This window comes from Astatotilapia calliptera, chromosome 12 (genome assembly GCF_964374335.1).
Source record: "Astatotilapia calliptera chromosome 12, fAstCal68.1, whole genome shotgun sequence".
NCBI lineage: Eukaryota > Metazoa > Chordata > Actinopteri > Cichliformes > Cichlidae > Astatotilapia > Astatotilapia calliptera.
Genome location: NC_137433.1, coordinates 34,410,814 through 34,424,869, shown reverse-complemented (window position 1 = coordinate 34,424,869; position 14,056 = coordinate 34,410,814).

Genomic DNA, 14,056 nt, shown 5'->3' with positions numbered 1-14,056 from the left:
AGTTTAAAGTGTTTTTAAACGGCTGTTTGTTGGTGGTCCGACCCTGACAATCCTTTATAAATAAAAACAAGTAAAGCCCTTCTGGTTCACCGTGGTTCACAGGGTTTTGTTGGTTTTTCTGCTGGCTTGTGTAACGGGCTCTCAGACACATCCATCACTGCTCACAGTCACAGCGCGCCTAACGTTGGCAATCTGCAGCTAACACGCCCTCACACCACAAGGTCAATTAGCCTGACCTGGCTAATTACACGACCGGTCAGCTGGTGCGTGCACACACACTTGAACGTGTTCACACATAAGCACAAAGACCTTCATGTATTTCAGGACACACACACACACACTCAGGTCCATTAGTACTATGTGTTGGCTCAAATGAAGACCAATGGCCAGGCAGCTTTAATCTGCTGCTCCTAATGAGGAAACAGAGGAAATAAAACAAGGCTAAATGATGATACAACTCTCCTTCAACTGTTTGTGTTTGTGCACGCTCGCCCCAGTAAAACACTCAGCAATTCTCCAATCTGATGTTCAGGTTTGCTTGAAGCTGATTTCAGACCACAGCAGTGACCACAGAAGGAAAACGATGCAGGAGATAAAGTTACCGTACGAGTCAGACTGGATGCAGCATGCAGCAGTGGTGCAAAGAGGTGCATTTGCACCATGAGTCTTTTACTCCACTGTGTTTCTTCATCTTTAGCCACTAGATTTTTGCAGATTCTGATAAAGAAAAGAAAAGAAACTATTAACTCATCACTAAATGTAGAAGCTAATCAGCAAGATAAAGTCAAATGAGAACAGCTCATTAATATATTGCAAAGATAGTTAGAATTTAACTACTATAGTTTAATATAGACCAGTATTCATAGTTAACTAAGTTTTAATGTATTCAAATGGCAACTTTCTGACGGGCTTTCTGTTGTTATAAAACGCTTGCGATAATGTGAAGGTAATGCTACAAGTTTTAAAGGTTTTGTGCAGATAATAGGTACAATAGGAACAATCACTGACAACTTTGATGGTGATTTTGTTATCTTGCCTCTGGGCTTTTACATAAACCTCTGTTTTGTTGATTTTCTGCAGTTCTTTGAGTTCAGTACAAATCATAAAGATTTCACTAGGACTTCTGTTAAGATTTCAAAATCCATCCAAACAGTGAACAGTTCATTTTTGGTACAAAATATAAACAGTAAATGAACAATAAATTAAATCAAACACTCAGGAGAAGGTAAAATAATGTAATTAGCTTAATTTGATAATAATCCTGTAATTGAATTGACATTATTTGGAAATATGCTATTCCTAATAGAAGTCTCAGTTATTGTTGAGTTTCTTGTCTGTTGGGTTTTTTGGCTTTTCTCAGTGGCCTGTGTAAGCTCAAACTTCACATAGATGAGAAAAAACCCTAATAAAAAATAGAGAAACAAAACAAACAAACAAATTATAAACAACAACAACAAAACAGGTTGCTACAATGCAAAGTAAGATCTAGCAGGCTGAGTAAAACCTAAATAATGTAATACACATTCAACCAAAATATTAACAAGAGGGTGTTTTTCAAACAACTCAACACACACACACACACACACACACACACACACACACACACACACACACACACACACACACACACACACAGTTTCCAGAAAGTGAAGGCAATCCAGAGAAAGAGGAAGGAATTATTTTTTCTTTATTAAGAGAGCTGCTTTCCTCCGGGACAACAAACACAACACACATTAATCTACCTGCTACTGCTGCGTTTGTGTATGTGTGTGTGTGTGTGTGTGTGTGCGTGTGTTTGTGTCTGAGAGGTTGAGTCTCAGGAGTTTTGGCTGTTGCAGAAACGGCGTATTGGCTCTCTCCTCAGCACAAAGACTAATTACTCCGAGTGACGTGGTGGCTGCACTCAAGCAAACACACACTCACACACACAAACACACATAAACACACACAAACACACATCTCAGTGAGTCAACAGGTGTGTCACGCTGCTGCAAGTTGTGGAAACATTGCAGCAGAGAAAAGCAGACACACACAGAAAGCAAAATTCAGCTTTGTGTGTAACAGTCAGCATTAAATTGTAAAACAGGTTTCCTGTCTTTTCACATGCAAACTGCATTATAAGCCATATTATAGATGCCATTAGTGACAATGAGACACATTTAGCACTATCCCCACCAATGACAAAATATCCCAGTGTGTTCAACACCAATCCTTCCACATCACATGTGTCGATCTCAAGGCTGAAAAGCCTTCAGGGAGCTTCAGGTGACTTGAAAGAAAAATTATTTGCTTCCATATTAGCACCTCTTTGAAATCCAAAATTAAATTTAAGTATTTAATTTTAGTAAATGAGCATCCTTACATACAACCTGCTAAAAGATCAGGCCATATCACATCGTAAAGAACCTTTGGGATGTAGGATCCCTACACAGCACTTTATTAGTTTCACAGGCTTCTCTCCAGGAGTTCAGGAGATGGACGCTTCACTTTTAAGATTAGGCTCAAACAGTTGGTTTTTAGCTAGTTTTAGTTTCCATTAGTTATGCTCAGGCTCAGGCTGCTGGGGGGACTTCGTGGTTTTGTTGAAGGTCTCTTCCTGTTAAAAGGGAGTTCTTGCTCCCCAACATCACCACTTGCTTCTCAGACGTGATCATCTCAACGTTTGCTTTGATATTGCACAATTTTTATTATGTAAAGCACTTTTTAAAAAACTGTAACACTAAAGATATTTATTACAAAGTTCATATAACTGAATAAGTTGCTCAAATTGACTCTGACAGATAGTACACTCGATATTTGTGTGTCAATCATTACAAGGCCTCGCTCACCAAGGCTGGAAACCCAGAAAGCGAAAAAATAGAAATGGAAAGAATGAAAAACACATTTTAAAAGTATAAAACAGAGAATGTAACGTCAAAAGACAGAGACATAGCTGTATGTACAGAAAGGACAGACAGAAGGAAAGGTGAAATGAACCAAAGCAGAGGGGAGAAAAGAGAAGAGGAAGACGAAAATGAACCCAAGCAGATAAAGTGGAGGGAATTAGACACACACGTACAAGCACACACACATCGCGGCGTAAATCGAGCGAAACAGTGATGGATTTCAGTTATTAGCCAATCAGAAAGATGGATGGCGCCGCGCTCCGTCCAATCAACATCATCATCTAGATCCAGTTAGCAGATAGCGCCTCGCCGCTAATCAACTTATTAAAGTTCCTGATAATATCGCCGCAGAATAATCTCACACGCGGGCGCACACAAACACCGGCTGAGGAGTGGAGAGTCGATAAAATCACTTGAGGCGAGGGCGAGCGCAGAGGTAAGTAATGACGCTGGAGGTCATTAATATTATTTAACACCTGCAGGCACAAACACTAATGAAGAAGAAAAACTGGGCCGCCCGCTTCCTGCTGCCTCATTCTCCGGCTGTGAAGAGAGAAAGAGTGTGTGTTTTATTTTATGTATCTCAGGTATACCACACATGTTGGTTTGAAGGGTTTCTTAATGTTTAAAATAAAACAAAATTAAGCACCTAGCCATGTAGTCTGCCTTTACAAACATCTGTGAAAGACAACACTGCTGCAACAAGTCAGTTCATGAACTTTCCCTTCTAGATCTTTCTCCATGGATTGTAAGGTGCATTTTTGCAAAGCAGAACCATTTAGGAACCAAAGCAACTCAGCCACAAAAGTGGTAGATGTAAAACATCCGAGCAGGGTCGCTCAGTGCGGCAAAAAGTGCTTAAAAGTTGACAAGGTTCTGATTAATCACTAACTGCAGCACAAAAAAACTTAACATCAGCACAAAAACTGTGAACCAGGAGCTTCTTGGCATGAGATTTCATGACTAAGCACCTCCAGAAGGTGTAATGTCTGCGTGCCCAGGACTGTCCATGCAGTGTATTTTTTTAAAAAAATATTTCAATGTGCAAATAACTGATTACCATTCTGCTCACCGTTACCACATAACAACATGCAAAAATTATCTAAAAACACTTTTTTAGACCTCGTTTCCTTGTTTTCAATACAAGATTTTGAAAGATTTTATAGTGAGTTGGGAAATGTACAATTTAAAAAATTATACCTAACTCAGTATGAAATGGTTAAAGCTTAATGGCATGGTTTAGGTTATATAAAAATTCATCTGCAGTTTGCAGTGCCCTTTTATTTTTCTCAGATGTTACCACTCGGCATATTTATTTGGTACTATAATTATTCCAGCAACAAATCACCTTTTTCTAAATTCATATGGGAACTCGTATGTCTTCATACAGACTTAGAGAATTGTACATAAACCATTCAACATTATTGCTTTATATATACTTGTCCAAATATTTAAATAAATAACCATTTGAGAGTGGTTTAATTGCTACCTCAGCCAAAAAGAAATGATCTCTTAAAGAGGCACTCATTTCACTGGAGGGGTCAGAGTTCAAAGGTCACCATGAAGCCTGTTTTGATTCAACAAGGAGGAACAGAAAGAACGGAAACTGCAACCATGCAGCTCTGGAACAATGCGAAGCACTTGAAAACAGACAGGACGATGACGGTGTACCTTCTCACTGTCAACGCTGTTTAATCTGAATAGATGAGCTGCTATTAGTGTTAAAAAGGAAAATAGAAAAACAGCTTTTCTACTCATTAAAGAGACTCCTAATTGAGTATCAATTCTACTTCAATGAGTTCTTGTGTTTTGGCTCTTCTGCTGGACGTCTAGGCTCTGGGAGAGGATGTTTGATTTCCATACAGATCGAAGCCTGAGAACTGGCTGTGTTGGACATATTTGAGAAGCTGAAGTCTGACAGGAAACATACATTTACTACAATATACTGTTTTGAAAACATAAAGTAAAATTAATACAAACAGACCAGTTAGAAATATATGACAGCATATGAGGACCATTCTAGGAAGAGGGTGGACATATTCTGAAAAAGAAGAAAATAATTTAAGATTAAAGTGTTAAACCCATCCATATCCATCCTTTTTCTGCCACAGACTAAGAAGACATGCCCACACCTTCCTCTGCCTGCCACCTACGCTAGGTCTACTCCACCCGAGAGCCTCTCTAGCATGTTCTCAGTCTGGGTGCCTCACACTGTTTTAAAGAGGGACCCCAGAGTCTTTTGTGTAAGCCTATTTTTTGCCACTTGATCTCATTCTTTACGGTGGCCCCAAGAGACAAAACACGTACAAACTCCAAAACACGTACAAACTCCAAAAAGCACGCACAAACTCCAAAAAGCACGTACAAACTCCTAAACACGTACAAACTCCAAAAAGTACGTACAAACTCCAAAACACGTACAAACTCCAAAAAGCACGTACAAACTCCAAAAAGCACGTACAAACTCCAAAACACGTACAAACTCCAAAAAGCACGTACAAACTCCAAAAAGCACGTACAAACTCCAAAAAGCACGTACAAACTCCAAAACACGTACAAACTCCAAAAAGCACGTACAAACTCCAAAAAGCACGTACAAACTCCAAAACACGTACAAACTCCAAAAAGTACGTACAAACTCCAAAAAGCACGTACAAACTCCAAAAAGCACGTACAAACTCCAAAACACAACGGAAGTGCTCCAGGACACTAGGGGCAGTGTTGAGCACTGTTGAGCTCCATAAATGGCAAGTTTGTTGCAAACACATGGAGTTGGATACCAGCTGAAAACACCTGCAAGGATAGAACAACCACACTTTATAAGAAAGGTAATTTGCAAAGTGTTGTTTGTTTGATTTGTTTTTAATTACTATGAACGCTTGGCTTATGGTGCAGTCTAATCTGACCTAAGCTCACAGTCAGTGTGCTTTGCCCACAGAGAAGCTCAACACTGCCCCTAGCGTCCTGGAGCACTTCCGTTGTGTTTTGGAGTTTGTAGGTGCTTTGTTTCTAGGGGCCACCGTACATTCTTTTGCTCCCACCCACAGCTCGTGACCATGGGTAAAGGTATGGCCCAGTAAATCAACAGATTCCATGTAAGTAAGTAAGTAAGTAAATAAGTAAAATGTATTTATATAGCACTTTTCACAGATAGACACAATAAAAAGAGATATAAATAATAATATAAAACAATGAGAAAATTAATTAAAAGCTTGTTTGTACAGAAATGTCTTCAGCTGCTTTTTAAAAGAGTCAATGGAGTCTAGACAGCGTAAAGACAACAGAAGACAGTTCCACAGCCTTGGTGCCAGTGCCTGAAAAGCCCGATCCCCACGTGTTTTGAACCTAGTATGTGAGACCAACACTAACTTCTGACCTGAAGACCTCCATGTCACTACAGATCCTCTACCATGTCGTATGCCAATCTCCCAGTCCATTCTTCCCCTAGCTGTGACCCTGAGATATTTAAATTCCTCCACTAGCAGAAAGTCCTCCCTAACCAGGGAAGGGCACTCCAGCCTTTTCCAGCAGAGAACCACAGCCTCAGATCTGGAGGTGCTAATTCTCAGCTAAGCCCCTTTGCATTTGGCTGCAAACTGTGAGAGTTTGAGGTCATCGCTAAGTGAAACAAGTGAGATGAGATTCTGAAGCCGGTGAACTCAACTGTCCATAAAAGTTATGAACAAAATCTGTGTTATGGACATTCTGCATGCGCCTCACCAGTTGGCATGGACTTATCTTTATCTGTTAAGGTAGAAAAATATGTTCGCATTTTTTACATTTAGTATTTATGTGTTATATGCATATATATGCAACTTCCAAATGAGTAATGATAATTTGTTGAATCTACCTCTGGGGTTTCCCACATTTACCTCTGCTAACTTCAAACTTCTGCCTTCTGATGGGGCAGAATGAATGATGTGGGCTAGGAGAAAAGGTGTTGTTAATAAAGCTAGTCATTTTCATTCTACTACTTTTTGTAGTCACAAAGTCACAAAAAACATAGAATATAAAGTCAACATTTCATGGAAAAACAAAAAACAAGGCTTTTTTTGTCAGTGAGGGTGACCCTTCTTTGCAAATTGAAGTGATGTCCTTCAGCAGCTATCAGTCTAACTTTACAGTTTTTGGTTAAAGAATAAGAATAAATAATTACCCAGATCTTATCTTCTTTAAAAGAGCCACATTAGACATTATCCACATTCTTCACAGACACACACACACACACACAGTCTCCCAACATGTCATCCATTTACTAATGGAGATAGTTGGGATTTAATCCAGGTCAGCATGGAGGACAAAAAGGTTAGGAGCGATGGCTGTGTCACTGCCCAGCAGGCTGACGTCGACAGCCATCACACTGGGAAAATGACTGTCACATTACTGTCACATACCTGAACCTTCCCCTGTGCATGTGTGTGTGTGTGTCAGACATTGACGTGGGGGGGTCAGGATCCTGGTGTGACCCCTTAGCTGGATCGATAGCCGGCCCATCAGAGCTGACAGATGGCAAACCTGAGCCTGACTCTCCACCAGAGAATTTCTGCCACATTCGGCCACTGACAGACAGCGAACGCACCACAGTGCCCCGCCCCCCTGCAGCACCATACCTGCCTGAGAGTCATTCTGCTTTCAGACCAGATGTGAAAACATCTATTTATCACTTTATATAGTCTGACTCTAGAATTTGTTGCTATGTTTAAAAAAAAAAGTGATTTGTATTTTATTTTGTTATTTGTTAATAAAATCTTGTCAGAGGACAATATCTTAAAAATCGTGTAGTTTTAGAATTAATTTTAAAAACCCAAAAAACACACTGATCTGTCCCTCCAAATTAAAAGCAGCCTTGCTGTGTGGAGTATTTGTGCCCTACTGCTTGTTATTATTATGACTTTTGTCACCATGGCACATTTCCCCATTGTTGTCTTTCTTTTTTGGGTCATATCCCACCCCTCTGTGGTCATTTCCCATGTATATATGTCACTTTGTCTGGTCATTTGGTGTGTTTCTTATCGTTATCTGGAGAATTATGGTCATTTCGTGTCTTGTTATTGCCTTTTTTGGTGTTTGTTTTGCATCTATTGGTTCTTATTTTAGTATTTGCAGTCAGTGTACTTTATATTTGGGTTTGTGTGGGGGTTTTTTTTTAAGCTGTTTATCAGCTTTTGTCATCTCTTTATAAGAATTTATTGTCATTCACCGGTCATTTTCATTGTTATTTAGTTGGTCTGACTCTCTGTGTTTGTGTTGCTTTTCAGTCAATGTACCTCTCTTTGTAGTCATTTCATTTCATTTTTCAGCAGTTTTGAGGCTTTTGTCACTGTATAATCAGTCAGTGTTCTTTATTTTTCAATGTTTGTCCCTTCAAAGCATTTTTTCATCTGTTATGATTTTGAATCTTATTTTTGGAAAGTTTGTGTTTTTGTTGTTGTCAGTTTGTTTCTGCCATGACTCACTGAGATCATCTTGCATCTCAGTAAAGATCACTGGTATTATTTTATTTCAGCAGTGTTTTTGTGTATCTTTGGGGCCATTGTGTCAGTTTGTCGTCATTGTGCATGCTTTTCAGTGTGCCTTATGTTTCTTCCAATTAATTTTCATTTATACATTTTTGTCTTTTAGTGGTTGTGGAGAATATTTGTGGGGGTTTTCTTCCCTTTTGGGTGTTTTTGCAGTCATTTCATATCTGTTTTTGGTCATTTTATGATTTATGATTTTATGATTTTTGTTTGCACATTTACGATTTTTTTCTGCATGTTTGTCCTTATTTTGAAACTCACTTGTTAGCTCCTTTCTGTGCTGTTAGTCATCCATCCTGTCTGAGTCAGTGAGGATTAGTTTTTCTGTCTGAGCTACTTGAAAAGACAATTCACGACAAATATCAGCTAAAGCAACCCTTCACGCTGAGATATACAGCTCCTGACCAACACACATATTTACACAAACAAGCACACACACAAGCACACACAGAGGATGGAGTGTGCTGTGGTTGATGTGTGAGGCTCATTAACACCATTGTCTCTGTAAGGAATGGTGGACACAACAACAACAACAGCAATGACGACAGCTACATCCATCCTGTGTGAGGATTTACACACTCGCTGTTAGAACCGCCGCCTTATTTTTAACTTTCAGCCAGCTGCACCGTCTGCCAGCATTTTAGCCTCCTTAACAATTTCTGCTCTTTGTTGTTTCTTGTTATTTTCTTAAAACTGCATTGTTCATTAAAACGCATCGGTCTCATCTTTTTTTATATTCAAATTCCATTTTCAGTGTTTTACTTTGTTTTAATCATAATTAATAAATAATAGGAAAGTAATAAAAGGATACAATTTTAAAATATATCTGGCTTTGTATCAAGAAAAATATAAAGTAATTGATAGAAACACCATATCTTATTTTGGTTTGAGGTAGCTGGTGTTACACTCATCATTTTGATCAGAAATAATAAAGCGGACTCACCCAGATAACAGCAGAAACATGGAGCCATCACTCAGAGTCTGACAGAGCAAATTTTTTTCCCCCAGATTATCTAAATAACTTCATTTGGAGGTCAAAATCAAAGTGACCCGAGCGAGACCCAAGTGTCAAGGCCTTCCCCCACAAAAAAATGACCTTGTAGGATTTATCACTTGCATTTTACTGTTAGTTGATCTCAAGCTGTCGAGATGAAGACGATGAAATGAAGATGATGAAATTGCAGAATGTAATATCTCGGGAGAAGGGATTGGAATATTGAAATATTCCCAAAAATTTCATTGACATGCTTCAAAATCCAGGTAGCAATTGTCCAACCTTCCAAAGTGATTTGTTATCGTTCCTTAACAAAATGGAAAAACACTAGATATTAATTTCTGCTTTAATAAAACTACTTTACAAACAGTATTTTTAAATTTGTTTGTTTTTTGTTTTTGTGGTTTTACTTTGTAGAAATGAAAGCATAAAATACTGGTTAAAATATTAACTCTAAAATAAAATAAAACACAGTCACTGAAATTCAGAAAATAGAATAATGACAATGTAACGCATTGTCATCAGTTGTATCTATCCAATATCTAGTGAGCATGAGCAGCATGTACTGGACGCCTCCCACAGGCCTTACACCACTCTGATGATGACCCTCGACATGCTCTACTGAGAAGATGGGGTCAAAGGTCAACATCAAAGCCAAGAAGGCTAGTGTGCGTGTGTAGAGTATTCAGTGGAGTAGTGAAGGGGGAGCATCGATGAAGATTCAAACTTCCCCAACAGAAAATTGTAAGATTTTGTTCTTTCAGACTGCTAAAACCTGTGACCCCTGCAGGAGGGAAGAAAACTGATGAAACAAAACAATCTGCATCTTCTCTCTGGAAGCAATGCTTCACTGGGAATAATTATTATTTCAGAATTTTGATTTCGATTCTGGTTTTCTTAATTTAAAAGGATCAAATAAATTCATCAATTTGTTATTTTGTTTTTTAGTGCCCAAATTCATCTGATTTAAATACGGTACTGTATGATGGGAATTCTAGTGACAAAAAGAGAATAGACTGTTTTTTTCTACTCTGCTTCAAACTGCTTCATGATTTATTCACCCAAACACTTTTAAAAATAAACATTTGCACACATTTAAACTCTCAGGAAAAATTCAAGAGTAAATTTCAGTTCAGTATCTTAGCATACTTTGGCACGCAGCCTGGAGCAGCCAGGGACTGAACCATCAACTTTCCAATTAGTAGATGACCTGCTCTGCCTCCTGAATGACAGCTATCCCACAAAGTAAAAGTAAAAATGGAGAAAAACTGCAAAGCACTGAATGGAATTAGACAAACTCTTTGTTAAAGATAGACTTAAGATGGAAAATAATCTAGAAGTGTAAAAAGAATAATGATTAGTGATAATAATCACCAAAACCCCATAATTAAAGTGAGTAAAGAGGTAAAACCACCAAATGGGTTAATTTTATAATGTGTATTTTTGGGGGTTATTCGCTCTTGCAGACTTTGACTGCTCTTAAAACATCTTGTTTCTAACACTGTTTTTTTTCTCTCTCTCCAATTCCCTTGTCCCCCACCCCTATAAAAAATACTCCCACCATCTCCTCCATCTTTCCTCCCTCCCAGACTTTGCTGCTTCTAAAAATAAGAGTTTCTGGCCTCCCCTTCTGCTCCTCTGCCACCCCCCCATCCTTAACCCCGTCCTGGTCTGCAGCTGATCTTCCTCGGCCGGACCCTCAGGTACCGGGCTAACCGGACGCTGAGGCTGAGGCATGCATCACTGTCAAGCTAAATGTAGAATCAGCATTTCTGAGCCCGCCAAACCTCCGGCTGGGCCTAACCCTTACCTGGTCAGTCCAGGGGAGACGCCGCGGCCCCCGAAGGCTCCGCACTGCCCTGGTATTGATTTCTTTCTTTTACGGCAGAAACAAAGAGACTTTCTCTGTTACATGATATATCATAATCACGTCATTTGTAGCTTTGAGTCCACAGATGTACTAGAAACAGGCCAACATTATAGTGAGAAAGAAAGAGACCTAGATAAAGAGGTCTGACCTGTCTCGAGGTAAAAAACTAATTGTAGCATCAGAATTTCTGCTCCATTTCTTTGAGCTTTCTTCTCGGCTTCAGTTGTATGTGTAGTTGAGACAAAACTTTATAGTATTGTCTCAAAGGATCTGGATTAAAGCACACTAATTATAATGTTTTTGTAAAATTATTAGTGTTAGAGTTTAAAATAGAGACTGAGGAGCACAGAGCTGGAACAAGCTTGTTCGAGCTCCCAAGTTAAACGTTCACATTCTGGTGTTAGTTTAACCCTGGACACCAGCACAAAGCATCCTGACCCTCTGAATTATACATCACTTAAAAAACCTCACAATTCAAACTGTTTAATTCATTCTTATAGACCAACTGCACAACAAAGGTTCTTTACTTTGGAAGCTAAACTGTTGGATGTAAAGACATCAAAACTCTTTCTTTCAAACTTTTGGTTTTATTTTAAATGAGTCAGTCCTCATACACTCCCTGTTAAAATAACCAGTTTCAGAAAATAATGAAACTTGTTCACAGTCTGACAGAAAAGTGTTTCAAACCCAGTGTTTGAAGGCAGGATCTTTCAATCCTCACTCTGTATCTCACTATGCAAAGCACCCTTTAGCATGACCAGTCATGGAAGCTCCACTGCCACTATTATAAGGGGGTCCCTCGACATCACATTACATTTTTCAGTAAATACTTTTACTTTAATTACTGTAATTACTGTGCTAGATTCTGTATTCTTTGCAGCTAATAGAAGAACTTTATCTGTTATCTGTGCAGATAGAAAGAAAAAACATCAGACATGCTTGCTTTTCAAAACCAATAGAAAGATCTCATGTGTGTCCTCATTAGGATGTTGATTTGTTTTGGTTTGTGGGAAAATATAAACAAGTTTATATTGTTTACTGGTAATTATGTGACAGTGTATTTCGGGTAATTTTACAGAGTACGATAAATTAATGTAACAAGTAGTGTAACAAATTACTTTCTTCGGCGAGTAATTAAGTAACGTACTCTTTGTAATACGTTACTCTTCTTGAGTAATGACCACAACACCGCTGCTGACATTTGGTTGTCTATTGTTGCTGGCATAGTTGTCATAGCAACAGCAATCGATAAGAGATGAGTAAGCTAACAGAGAGTTTAGCAGCTAACGTGAACCAAGCTAGCCTCCTGTTGCTAAAAACAAACTTTTAGTAATTATCAACTTCTTCATCATTTCAACACTAAACAACATCTGTACATTAACTTCACAGTTTCAGGATATACCCATAATGTGATTTTATTGACTAGAGGTAATGTTGGACCTTTCTTACTGAATACAATTTCTCAACTTTTCAGAAGCAAGTCAACAAATCCACTACTTGCTGTAGCAATATTTAGCATCACATCACTCACAGCAACTGAGAGCCGAGACCACTTAAGCTTGAAATGGATACACGTGAATCCTCCCTAACATGTTGATGTCTTCTGCGCGGGTCAGCTAAAGACCATATTATTATTTTTAAATCATTGTTTTGAAAACTTCAAGAACTTCAAGTTCAGTTTTTCTAAGCAGCTTAAACTTTGAGTTTAAAGCTGTTTTCAGAGTAACACTAGCTCTTGTTATCACAGAGGGCTGATTCCATGAAAACTCTTTAAATAGATCATTACTCAGAGAGGTATGCTGGGGGGAGGGGGAGGGGGGCAGTTAAAGAATCACTGTTAATATTCTGCCTGATGACGAATACCTCTAAATTCTTTGTTTAATGCATATTTTGGCAATGCGGGACAAAGTTGCTGACACCTTGCCTCCCCGTCTCCATTTATAGATTATATTTACTTTAAACCTTAAGTCCTAACAGCAGCTTCTTCATCATAATTGCAATGACCAAAAAATCTTTCTTTACTCTCCTGATGGATTCAGCCGTGTAAAAATGTCCAAGTACAATATTACAACCAGGTTTTTCTTTTTTCATCCAAAGCAGAAATACATGAGCACATACCAGTAAAAACACACGCACGCAGTCATGACCGGGATGTCTTTTTGCCAGAGTGTCATGCTCAAGAATATGATGGATGGTTTCCAAACAAAAACCGAGTTTGAGGAGCGCGCAGCAGAGAGACTACGAGCTGATGATGGATGGATCAGTCAGCTGCATTGCCTTGCCACAGCACACAGTGCTCACAGCACAACACATCATGCCACCCCACAAAAAAAATAGAGAAGAAATCACCAGTTTTGGCAGGAAACACCCCTCCTCCTCCACACACACACAAACACACAGACTACAAAATGACCTCACATAGACTGTTTTAAAATACACAAACTCCGAGTACTGCATGTGGTGTGTTTACTGTACGACGCCAAGCGTGAAAATTTAATATCCGTTCAGGTGACAGAAAACCAAAAATCCCCCAGACAGCATCAAAGTTGAGCTTTAACATCAATGTTTTTGGTCAAACATATGAACTCCTGAGGAGGTCACGCTGCCTGCTGCTCTGCAAACTCAACTTTAATGGAGGCTGAAGGCTTTCACTGAGGCTACAGTGGATTCTGGGAGACACACAGAGCATCTCAGTCCTAAGAAAAACATTGATGATGCAGGCACCTAAAATTAAGTTTAAAGCCAATGTCTCTGCATAAATGAATCATTAAAGCTTAATGCTTTATTA